Here is a 10985-nt window from a genome sequence, read left to right on the forward strand (position 1 = left end):
ATTTCATGTGTTACAGTGCTCAGATTGAGCTGAAATTTTACAGACAGCTATAAAACATGATTTCCCACGACTTTCATGTTTTGAGATAAGCCCAATTCGGCTTCTATAATGGCCGAATGAAACTGGTCAGAACAGGGTAGTACAAAAACTTAAAGCTGGAATTAATGCATTCAAGTAATAATCTTCTTATTCATGTATAAAACCACTACTACCACTCCCTATCTAAGCTTATTCACATCATATGCTAGATAAATAACACTAATAAAAATAGAAAATTACAAACCCTAGCTGAAAATTATAAGTTAATAAGCCAAACCATGAAATCTTCCATACAATCCACCACAATCAAGCCATGCTTTGCTTAAATTGCAAAATAAGAAAGAAACGAGGGAGGTTTCTAGTATAATACCTCAAAATCTCCAAAATAACTTGTGATACAAGAACTTTCTTCCTCTTAAAAGTTCCACCAAGCTCACCTCCAAGCTTTCCTAACGATTGATTGGAGTAGAATCAAGTTTTACGGTAATTTTCTCAAGAATCAAGCAAGCTCTCAAGTTGGAAAAATGAAAAATTTTCTCTCTTCTCTTTTTCCTCTCCTAAGTCACGACCAAGCATGAAGAAAATGAGGTGTTTTTGGTTCTATTTTACAAGATGAAGACTAAGGATAGTCTTGGTCAAAGGTCTTGGTCAAGACCTTGGTTGGATTTTTGACAAATGACTTAATCACAAATATTTTCACCAAAATATCTCTCTTTTTCTTAGTCAATAATGGTGGCTGACTTAAGGGTTAATTAAGAGCTAATTAGCTCAACTAAAACAAGGAGATTAAGGTAATAAAGTAGTATTCGAGTGATGCACTTAATCGGTAACGAACGGTACACATCGGTTCAACCCGTTTTTCCTTATTTCGCACGTACTAGGGTTTTCACTTACAATTCAGTAAGTTATTATTATTACTTCTAATCATACACTTAATATCATCTAAAACTCACTCTAAATCACTAAATTTGATACACACTCCGTACCGAATAATTACACTACGAAAAGGCGAAAAAACCCTAGTTTACCTTAACGATGAAAATAAAGGGAAAACCCTTGGTTCTATGATTAATTGTAACTGTTGAGGAAGTGAATGAGTAGTAAAGCTATTGTAAAATAATGGATTCCAAATAAAAGGGAATTTTTAAGAAAATATGAGGGATTTTACAAGTCTTCACAATCACACTACCAAAATGCACATAAAAACACACACCAAAACCCTAGTATGCACAAAAATCCTAATTTATGCCCTTCCTTTAGAAAAATTATAACTTGAGTTATAAATATAAAAAATTTATATAACTTGGCTTGTTAAAAAAACTAGACTTCAAATACTAAGAATCTTTAGAAGACACCTCAAAGAGATTTAGTTCATAAGTTAGTCCAAATTGAGCCATAAGCTACTACAACATTCCTATGTTTACTTGTGCAGGGCAGAATTTTCAGTCAACTTTGCCAATTTCCTAGAATTTATAGACATTGAATCAAACTCTGAATTTTACACCGTAGAAAGCCCTCTGAGTCTAGTTTCAAACGCAACAAACGGAACTCAATTCTCACTTTCCTATATGAAGTTATAGCCAATTTCCCAAAGCTGCGCAGAGCCTCCTACGAAAATTTCTAGATTTTCTAACAACTTGAGATTATGAAACTTTTCTTAACAAAATTCACTCCCTTGGCTCAAATTCAACCATTAAAGCAACCAATAAACAAAGGCAAGTAAGTTCACATAAGGGTTATAAAGACAAGTGAATTTTCGGGGTCTCACAGTATGGTACTAGAGGAATTATGTGATTAGAAGTGTTAAGAGTGTATTAAATAAACCCTAGATATTTTGGAGATTAGATATAAATCAAGAGAGAGAAAGAGATAGGCTTGAACCATTGGTCGCCATTTGTCACTCATGCCTCAAAGTTTGACTAGGACTTTTGACCAAAGACTAGACCTTGCTCTTATCTTGGAAAATTGAAGAAAAATCCCTTCATCTTTTCCTCCATTTGGCTGACTCCCTTAAGCAAGAAAAGAGAGAAAACTTCTTCAAGTTTTACCTTGATTCCTAGCTAGATTTTGTGGAAAAATCAACCTCAAACCCTAAATCCATCCATAGAAGGTTGCAACATGGAAGGAAGGAACTTGGTGTGTTGTGATTTTTGGGCAAGAAAGCTGTGATTTGCTACTCTTCTTAGGGATTGAAGGCACTCTTGGCAAGGAACAACTATTTCCCTTTAATCTTGCATTTTAGTGGATATATTACTTGAAAATGGAAGATTTATGGAAGAAATCATGGTTTTGCTAGGGTTTGCTGAAGTTGTTGCTAGGGTTTGGTTGATTTTCAACTTTAATGTTCAATTTTTAGCTTTGAGATGAATTTCCAGCTTTGATAAGAGATGCTCCAGCTTTGATATGAAATTTTAAGTTTTGATATGTGAATTTTAGTCTTGGTGTGCAATTTCCAGCTTTGAGAGGCAAAATTTCTAGCCTTGATGTAGTTACTTGAAACTTTGTATATATGTGGAGTTGTGATGGATTTTCTTGTCAAGAACATATGTTATAAGCCTCATGACATGTTAGTTATAAGATATAGTGCATTTGCCATGGAATTTAAATAAGAAAGTTGGAAGTTTTGTTGGAGATTTTGCTGGAAAATTTCTGTTATGGTTGGCTGAGAGGGAGAGAAGGAATTTCAGCTTTCTTTTCACAAATTTTGTGGTGATTTTGATATATTCTTGTTCAATACATTTGTTAAAACCTTGTTCTTCATATGTATGTTGATTTTGAGCCAAAATAAATAAGTTTAAGAGGGGAAAAACCTAGTTTTCCAAACTAATAGATTGCTGAAAAATTTTCGTAGGGAGCCCTACGTAGCTTTGGGAAGTTGGCTATAACTTCGTATAGGAAAGTCAAAATTGAGTTCTGTTTGTTGTGTTTGAAACCAAACTCATAGAGCTTTCAATGGTATAAAATTTAGGGTTTGGTTTAACTCCTATAAATACCAGCAAATTTGCAAAGTTTCCTAAAAACCATGACTGTTCTGTTTTTGCACATGAGACAGTAGTGAGTTTGAACTGAAAATTTGACTAACCTATGAGCTAAATTTCATAAAGATGTCATCTAAAGCCTATAACTTGCAGTTGCTTGAGTCCACCTTGGTAGTGACTTATGAGCTGGAATTTTGGCAAAAAAATCATGTGTAAAGCAAGGGAAAAAGTAATGGTTTCTTCTATTCTGCTCTCTAGTTTCGTTTGCCCAACTTTAGACTTGAGGTTCGTTGTTTTCTTCTAATAGTGGTGCGTATATCTTACACATGTCTTACTAAGATTCATGAGTTATTTATATATATATATATAATTTTTCTCTTATGGTTTCTTCCAGCTTTTAAATCCAACTGTTTTCTTTTTAGACTAATAACTTACTTGAACCATAGCCCTAGAATGCACTTGGACATTCTTCGATTGGCTTTCAAGTTTGTCTTTGAGTTTTGTGTTTAGAGAGGTGTATGGCTCATGATTAAGGCTAAAGTGAGTACCTTATTAACCTAAGTTTTGAATGATTGGACCATGACATCTTATCTTGGTTACTTTTAGGGTTTAACGGTGGGAACGATCACGACTCAGAGTTGAACGTTTAGCATTGCTCTACTTTAAAAGGTGAGTGTTCCTTGCATGTTGTGCTTCCAATGACTATGTAGATTGTTGTGAATGTTTGCTTGAATGCTAAATGCTTTTCAATGGTCGTTAAATAGATTTTCAATAGGCGAGTGTGTACTTTATCGCACTCGACCTAAGTGAACGTGAAATTTTCAATGATCAAATGATTGAATGTTACTTGTGCATGAATGTAAGCCTTTGGCTGAACTGGGCCCTTGCCCTTTGTTGCCAGTCGACTCGAGCCAGAAGCGAACTCGATCGGGCGACTGGTGACCCTGAGACAGTGTTTTGGTATACTCGAGTATTACCACAAAGTCTGGTGGAGAACTGGCCAGTGAATGAAAAGATTGACTGAATGAAATGAACACTGAAGGAGTTTTCACTGTTAAATGTTTTCAAATGTTGGAGCAATAAGGGAAATGGTGGGCGATGAATGACTGAATGAATGGCTCCAAGTGAGCACGTATCCTTCCAATGATTGAATTTTTATTTCTTGAATGGCTGTTTATTACTGTGCAAAGTGTTCAAACTATTAAATGCAATACTTCCATGGATTCTCTACCCGATTACTTGTTTAGGAATCTCACTAGGCTTTTAACTCATTTCTTTAGTTTTGTTTTCCTTACAGGAGTGGAGGCCAGAGCAAGTAAGCGTGAAATAGTAATATAGTCTTCATGTTCTTGTACGTTTGTAGATGAAATATATTTGGAAATTTTTGGCAATGTACCCTTATGTTATACTTTTGGATTGTAATTAAGTGTGAATTATTGGTTGAGTGGAAATTTTATGTCAATCTATAGGCGTGATAGTCTATTCCCAAGATTGTTAGTGAGTGATTCCTGGCAAGAACTGGGCAGGCGGTCCGCCAAATCCTTGGGTACGCCCTAGGGGGAGGTGGGGTCGTCATAGGTTGTTTCATAACCGCTTTGCATGGTCTCTGCGTGGGGTGAGCTTGAGCCAAATAGTGTTATGGTCCTGATTAAGTGAATGAGTGTTGTGACAGCCCCACCTCCCCCTAAGGCGAACCAAAGGGCTCGGCGGACCGCCTGCCCAGCTCTCGCCGGGACTCACTACAGTTCTCAATTAAAATATATCACTCACATCCAATAACATAGGGTACAACCTCAAGAATAAACGAAGTAACATTTTTCAAACTTAGAACGAGATAAGATACATTACAAATCTCAAGTAAGGGTATCATTCCCCGAATATGACAAAAGTCCTCAGTTCTCAAATAATTACATCAAATACTTATCAAGTGAATTGAATTCAAATTATATATGAGATATCCCTTCAGGCACTAATAACTCAATACAAGCGCTTTCTTTGGCCTCGAGCCCTGTAGGGAAAAATTATTTTTGGGGGTCACTAATTAAGCCTCAGAACTTCCACTTTCAAACCTGTTAAGGAAAACAAATTGGGGTGAGCTAACGCTCAGTGAGGCCAAGGGAAAAACATGCAAGCATGCTAGCAAAGACACAATATAAAGCAATAACTCGAGTAACAAGTAACTGCGAAACGTTAAGCAACTAGGGAATTTAATCACAATAAAAGGATACGGGAGCTCTCAGGAGCTAATCCACGCGCGATCCAAGCTCAGGTAGTTGACCCTCCGTCAACTTTCACAGTTATCCATGTAGAACTCCACTTACTACCTCCAGCCACCATGACACCCTCTTGGATCCGTAACCAAACAAGCATGTAGGTGATATCACTTAACAAGTATACCTAGCAAGACCCCTTATTTGGATCAAGTTATAACACTTCCCAAGGTTCACCAAGTTTCTCGACCAAGCCCTTGCCGGCTCGAGTTACAAGGCTAGCCAATGGGTTGGGGCGTCCCCCCCATTCACTTTTAGGTCGATGAGACGAAGCTCCAATCGACAAGATTTGATCATAGCATTGAGACGGGATGAGCGGTACCTCCGACCCTAAAAGTGCATGATACATTCTGCCGCTCAATGCTCACGAAAAACACTTTCATTTGCATTCACATGTAACACGTATCACTTATCAAGCAAGCAATTTCATGAAAGAGAGGACAAGGGCGATAAAGTATGCCCTAGCCTCATTAACTAGCAAGTACAAGAATCATTTCATTTAAATACTTCACATGCACTTGATACTCACCAAGTATCAAAAGTCAAAGTTTGAGAAATTAGCTCTAAGACGCTTCGCCGGGAGTTCCCTCGAAGTCCTCTTGAGATCCTGAAAGTATGCAATAATGCATTGTATCTCAAATTCCAGGCCATACAGTATTCGTGTAAAGAAAAGAAATAGTCAATTTTGACTCCACAATTCAAGTTTCCAAAGTATTTCGGTTCATAAGGAACCGACTTTCAAATGAGGTCTCAAGTGATAGGTGAACTCATGAAAATAGGTTTGAAATGCTCTAAGAGTTGTAAAAATGTAACCTAGGCCCTTAAAAGAACATTTAGGTCCAAATTGGAAATTTTCACTTTTCGAGTCATTCGTGGAAAAATCAGTCCGGAAGTTCGGAAAGTCTAAAATAGAAAATTTTACACCGTCAAAAACTTCATTCGAAGCATAAAAACTTTGTAGAAGGTCACTTTCCAAGAATCAAATCAGAAACAAGTCAATTTCTCCAAGAAAGTTTACTATTCATTGAAGATAGGTCAAAACAGTCCAAGTTTTTCCAATAATTTTGGAATTTCACTAAAAATCATAGAATCAAAACCAGCCTTTGAAATTTGATATGCATGTAAAGTTCCAATCCAGGTTTCAAATGAAAAAAATGGAACTCGATTCCGATGTTCCTAGCTCAAGAAATAAAAAGTTGAAGTTCGCTAAAATTCTTGGACTGTTGGCCTATTTTCCAGATTTAATGCACTTCGCTAATAAGGCCGTATCTCACTCGATTCTCAGTGAAATTGAAAACGGTTGGTGGTGTTAGAAACTAGGTTCACAAGGATATATTTATGCAGAAGAAATCATTTCCAAAATCCAGACATAAGCGGTTCAAAATCAAGCAACAAAATGGATTTTCTGGACAGTCTCGGATGAACAGTAATAAACAGGCAGCCAACTTTCAAAACTCGCCACGAATCGCTCGGGACGAACTAGAAAATGAGCTTGGTACCATTTTAAAGCTCTAAGAGTCTACTTTCAAATTCCATAAACGGCACTCAATTTCGATCAACGAGTAAAATGTTATAGCTACACAAATGTTGCTGGTCAGAAAATTCTGGAGCTTGTTCCAGTTTTGCTTCTTTACTTGTAACTCAAAATTTAACCAACCATTTGGGTTGATTTTTGGTAGACAACCACAATACACATAGCACAACATATCTACACCAATTTGGAAGCTCAATTAGCACCAGAAAATTTTCGAAATTACAGGGCAGCAGCAAACAAGAAAGTCGGCAGCAAGTCAGAAATTTCAGACAGTACCTTCTCCAAATTTCTAACTTTCTTCCAACTTCATTCCATCAATCATTCTATATACATGTAACATAGCACAATATCAGCAACCACAACATGCTAATTCATCACATCAGTCACCAATAAACATCCTTAAACCCTCGAGCATGTCATGGAATTGCAAGAACATAATTACTCAACCAATCAACCCAAATTCTACCATAGGTTGCAAACCCATGCTACCTTTGCTCCATTTGAGCTATAATTTTGCAAGATTGAAGTGTGGGTGAGTGAGTTATCTCAAGAACTTAGTTGGACAGCTTTAGGGCAGAAATCTTGACCGAAATTCCTCCAAGAAAACCGATGAACAGCCCCCTCTTCCAAGCTAGGATCAAAGCCCTCTAATGGATGATGAAATTTGGAAGTGGATTGAAGCAAGTTTGTGAGGATTTTGGCTAGATTTTTTCTTCCCATCTTCGGCCAACTAGAGAGTGACGAGAGGAGAGAGAGTGAAATCAGGTATTGTAATGAAAGTGGAGAGAATTGGTGACTTAATGGTTAAGTCTAAGTGTCAACTCATGCTAGGTCCGTTTAGGGTCTTTGCGTGTCCAATTTTCGCGCTCGTTTGCAACTTTTGTGCACTAAAACTCTGAGGTAATTTCCCTAGTACATTACTAGTAGTCTAATATCATGTTCTTAAAATCTCCAATTAATCAAATTAATGTGCCTGTCGGGGCCTTTTCGGCACGCGCGCGTATAAAGGTCAAACTTAAGGGTTTTCTCGTTTGAACTTGGAAATTCAACTTATTCGATTCTAAAACTCTAAAATATGATAATCCAAGTATATATATATAACAATAAAAATCACGATAAGCAATTCATCTTGAATAAATTTGGGCATTAAAATAATATGCGCGTAAAGAACCTATCGAAAAATTTTAATTTCGAGAAATTCATGTACTTTAGTATTTTTTATTTTTTTTTGGGTAACTCGAGTACGAAATATTTTTAAAATGACCAATTTAACAATATTTTGAAATAATAAAATTATGGGTCCTCACAACTGTAAAAGACTAAGTACTCTTCTTGAGCATAAGCTGTGAATTATGAATGTTATAGGCATAAAAATTTTGTCATGATACTTGGAGAAGATATATATGTACGTTAGGTAGGAATCTCTAATATAGGTGATTTACTCTTGGGACTGGCTGACTCGAGTTGTGAAATATCTTATTTCAGATTTTTGTACCTAAGTACTCAAGAGTTGAGGTCAATGCTAAGGATGCAAGATGATAGAATTCGAGAACTTGAGACCTCCATTCGCGAGGGACAAGAACGGACGAATGTTTTATGATAGCAAATGCAAGAGGTCAACGGATGTCTAATTTGGGTGGCAAGAGAAGTGAGAGATCAGACGAAGAATATTTTTAACCGAGTGTGGGGTGCTTGTAGAGGAGGTAGTACAAATGAATATAGAAGAGGGAAGTTAAGGGAATGCAGGGCCTAATGAATTTGAGCTTACGCCTGAGGAAGGGCAACCTGCGCCGAGGGAGAAGTAGAATCAGTTGGTTCAATAATGATCTGGGTTAGAAACTCAAGGATGTAGGACTTGGGTGTAGGTAGCTGGGATGACAAGTCATTTCTTGTTCTACCACTGTGTGTATGTTGCTAGTGACATGTCAATGCTGATGTGTATCGTATCTGCTTTTGTCTTATGCAATTGGTTTTGATCAGCTTGATATGTACAGTATCTTTGTCACTTGATGTATGAAGTTGGTGTGTTATAAATATGTTAAGCATGTTTCCTTATCTTTGGTTTTGTGACTTGAAAATGTCTTTATCTTTAAGCATGTTTCCTTATCTTTGGTTTTGTGAATTGAAAATGTCTTTATCTTGCCGCTTTAGCCAATTTATTTTGTTTATGTACTGTATAACCTATTTTGACAAAAAACAAAAGAGAGAGAAGGGTATGGATAGGAGACGTAGTCGTGGCCGTGGGGTTAGGCAATCGCAAGAACCAAGGAAGGAAAGAGAAACAGCAGCCGCGCAAGATCATAGACCGAGGGTCGAAGCAGGGGACCAAGTGACGACAGTAATACAACAAATGACTAATATTTTAGCGCGATTGGTAGAGCAGCAATGCCAAACTCCAGTGAATGAACCTAGAAACCCTGAGATAAGAGAGGATAGAACCCTAGAGCTGTTTCAAAAGTTTTCTCTACCAAAGTTCCTTGGAGGGCCTGATCCAGAGATAGCTGAGCAGTGGTTGGAGGCGATGATTAATATCCTTGCGGCTTTGAACTACATGGAGCAAAGACAGGTGAACTTTGCTGTATTTCAATTCGAAGAACCGCCCGGGCATGATGGAATGTTATTAGGGCAAAGTGGGAGAAAGAACACACTGAATGGACTTGGGTGAACTTTGTAAGGGAGTTTAATGAGAAATACCTTCCACCTTTGGTCCAAGAGAAAAGAGAAGACGAATTTATTAGATTACGTCAGGGAACCCTGAGTGTGGCCGATTATGAAACGCAATTCACTAAACTGTCTAAATTTGATCCTAAATTGGTGGTTACGGAGCGAAGAAGAGTGAGACGGTTTATACAAGGATTGAATCTGGAGATTCAATAAACTTTAGTGGCGGTTCAATTTAATACCTTTACGGAGAAACCTCAAAGGATTAAGAATGCGAAAGCACAGGTAAAAGCTTTCCAAGCACGAAAAAGGAGTGCACCTAGTAGTACACATGAGAAATCTAGAGAAAAGGTAATGTCTCCCAAAATGCAAAAAGTGAACCATTCACCTTATCCACCATGGACACTAGGAACACTAGAAGAAGGTTCTACAAGAGGAAGTCAAGTGGAAAAGGGCAACGAGAGAAAATTTTTCGAGAAGGCCAAAAAATGGCTCCCCGTTTGGCTTGTGGATACTGTGGGAGAACAAATCACAGTGAGGATGATTGCTGAAGGAAAGGGGCGAAAGTGCTTAGTTTATGGGAGTACCGACCATCAAATTAGCAACTGTCCGAAGAAGCAGTAACAAGGGAATAATGCCCAATAAGGGGATAAAACTAACCCTAGACAAGCTAATGAAAGGGGGAATAGATCAAGAGTGCCAGCACGGGTATACGCCATAGACAAGCAACAGGCTCCAGAGTCGTTTGAGGCAATGGAAGGTAAAAATTTCGAGAACGAAATTTTCTTAAGGGGGAGAGATTGTGAGGACCTGAAAATTATTTTAAATTTTCTCCTATTTTTGAAAAATTAATTTATATTTTCTTTTAATTTTACTTTACTTCCTTATTTGCTAGCGTTAATTTGATAGTGATTTTAAAGGTTAAGTTAAGATTTTTATTATTCCCTTTTTTATATTTTAGTGCATGTTAAGTTTTATAGAGTATTAAGGTAGTTTGACCAACTAGTGAGATGTGTGCGTTAAATTTGGTGGTCGAGAACGATTGTGGTACTAGAGGAATTATGTGATTAGAAGTGTTAAATAAACCCTAGATATTTTGGAGATTAGATATAAATCAAAAGAGAGAAAGAGGTAGGCTTGAACCATTGGTCGCCATTTGTCACTCATGCCTCAAAGTTTGACTAGGACTTTTGACCAAAGACTAGACCTTGCTCTTATCATGGAAAATTGAAGAAAAATCCCTTCATCTAATCCTCCATTTGGTTGACTCCCTTAAGTAAGAAAAGAGAGAAAACTTCTTCAAGTTTCATCTTGATTCCTAGCTAGATTTTTTGGAAAAATCAATCTCAAACCCTAAATCCATCCATTGAAGGTTGCAACATGGAAGGAAGGAACTTGGTGTGTTGTGATTTTTGGGCAAGAAAGCTGTGATTTGCTACTCTTCTTAGGGATTGAAAGCACTCTTGGAAAGGAACAACTATTTCCCTTTAATCTTGCATTTTA

General features: G+C 37.3%; 1 long non-coding RNA gene across 1 annotated transcript; it reads right to left on the minus strand.

Annotated features, from left to right (window-relative positions):
* Positions 1-4973: 4973 nt before the first annotated feature.
* On the minus strand, positions 4974-7146 carry LOC113763958. Its single transcript, XR_003467428.1, has 3 exons — positions 7098-7146; positions 5817-5894; positions 4974-5086 (listed from the first exon to the last, which is right to left on the minus strand). It is a non-coding gene; the product is annotated as an uncharacterized LOC113763958 (long non-coding RNA).
* Positions 7147-10985: the final 3839 nt, after the last annotated feature.

This window comes from Coffea eugenioides, chromosome 2 (genome assembly GCF_003713205.1).
Source record: "Coffea eugenioides isolate CCC68of chromosome 2, Ceug_1.0, whole genome shotgun sequence".
In the NCBI taxonomy this organism is placed as follows: Eukaryota; Viridiplantae; Streptophyta; class Magnoliopsida; order Gentianales; family Rubiaceae; genus Coffea; species Coffea eugenioides.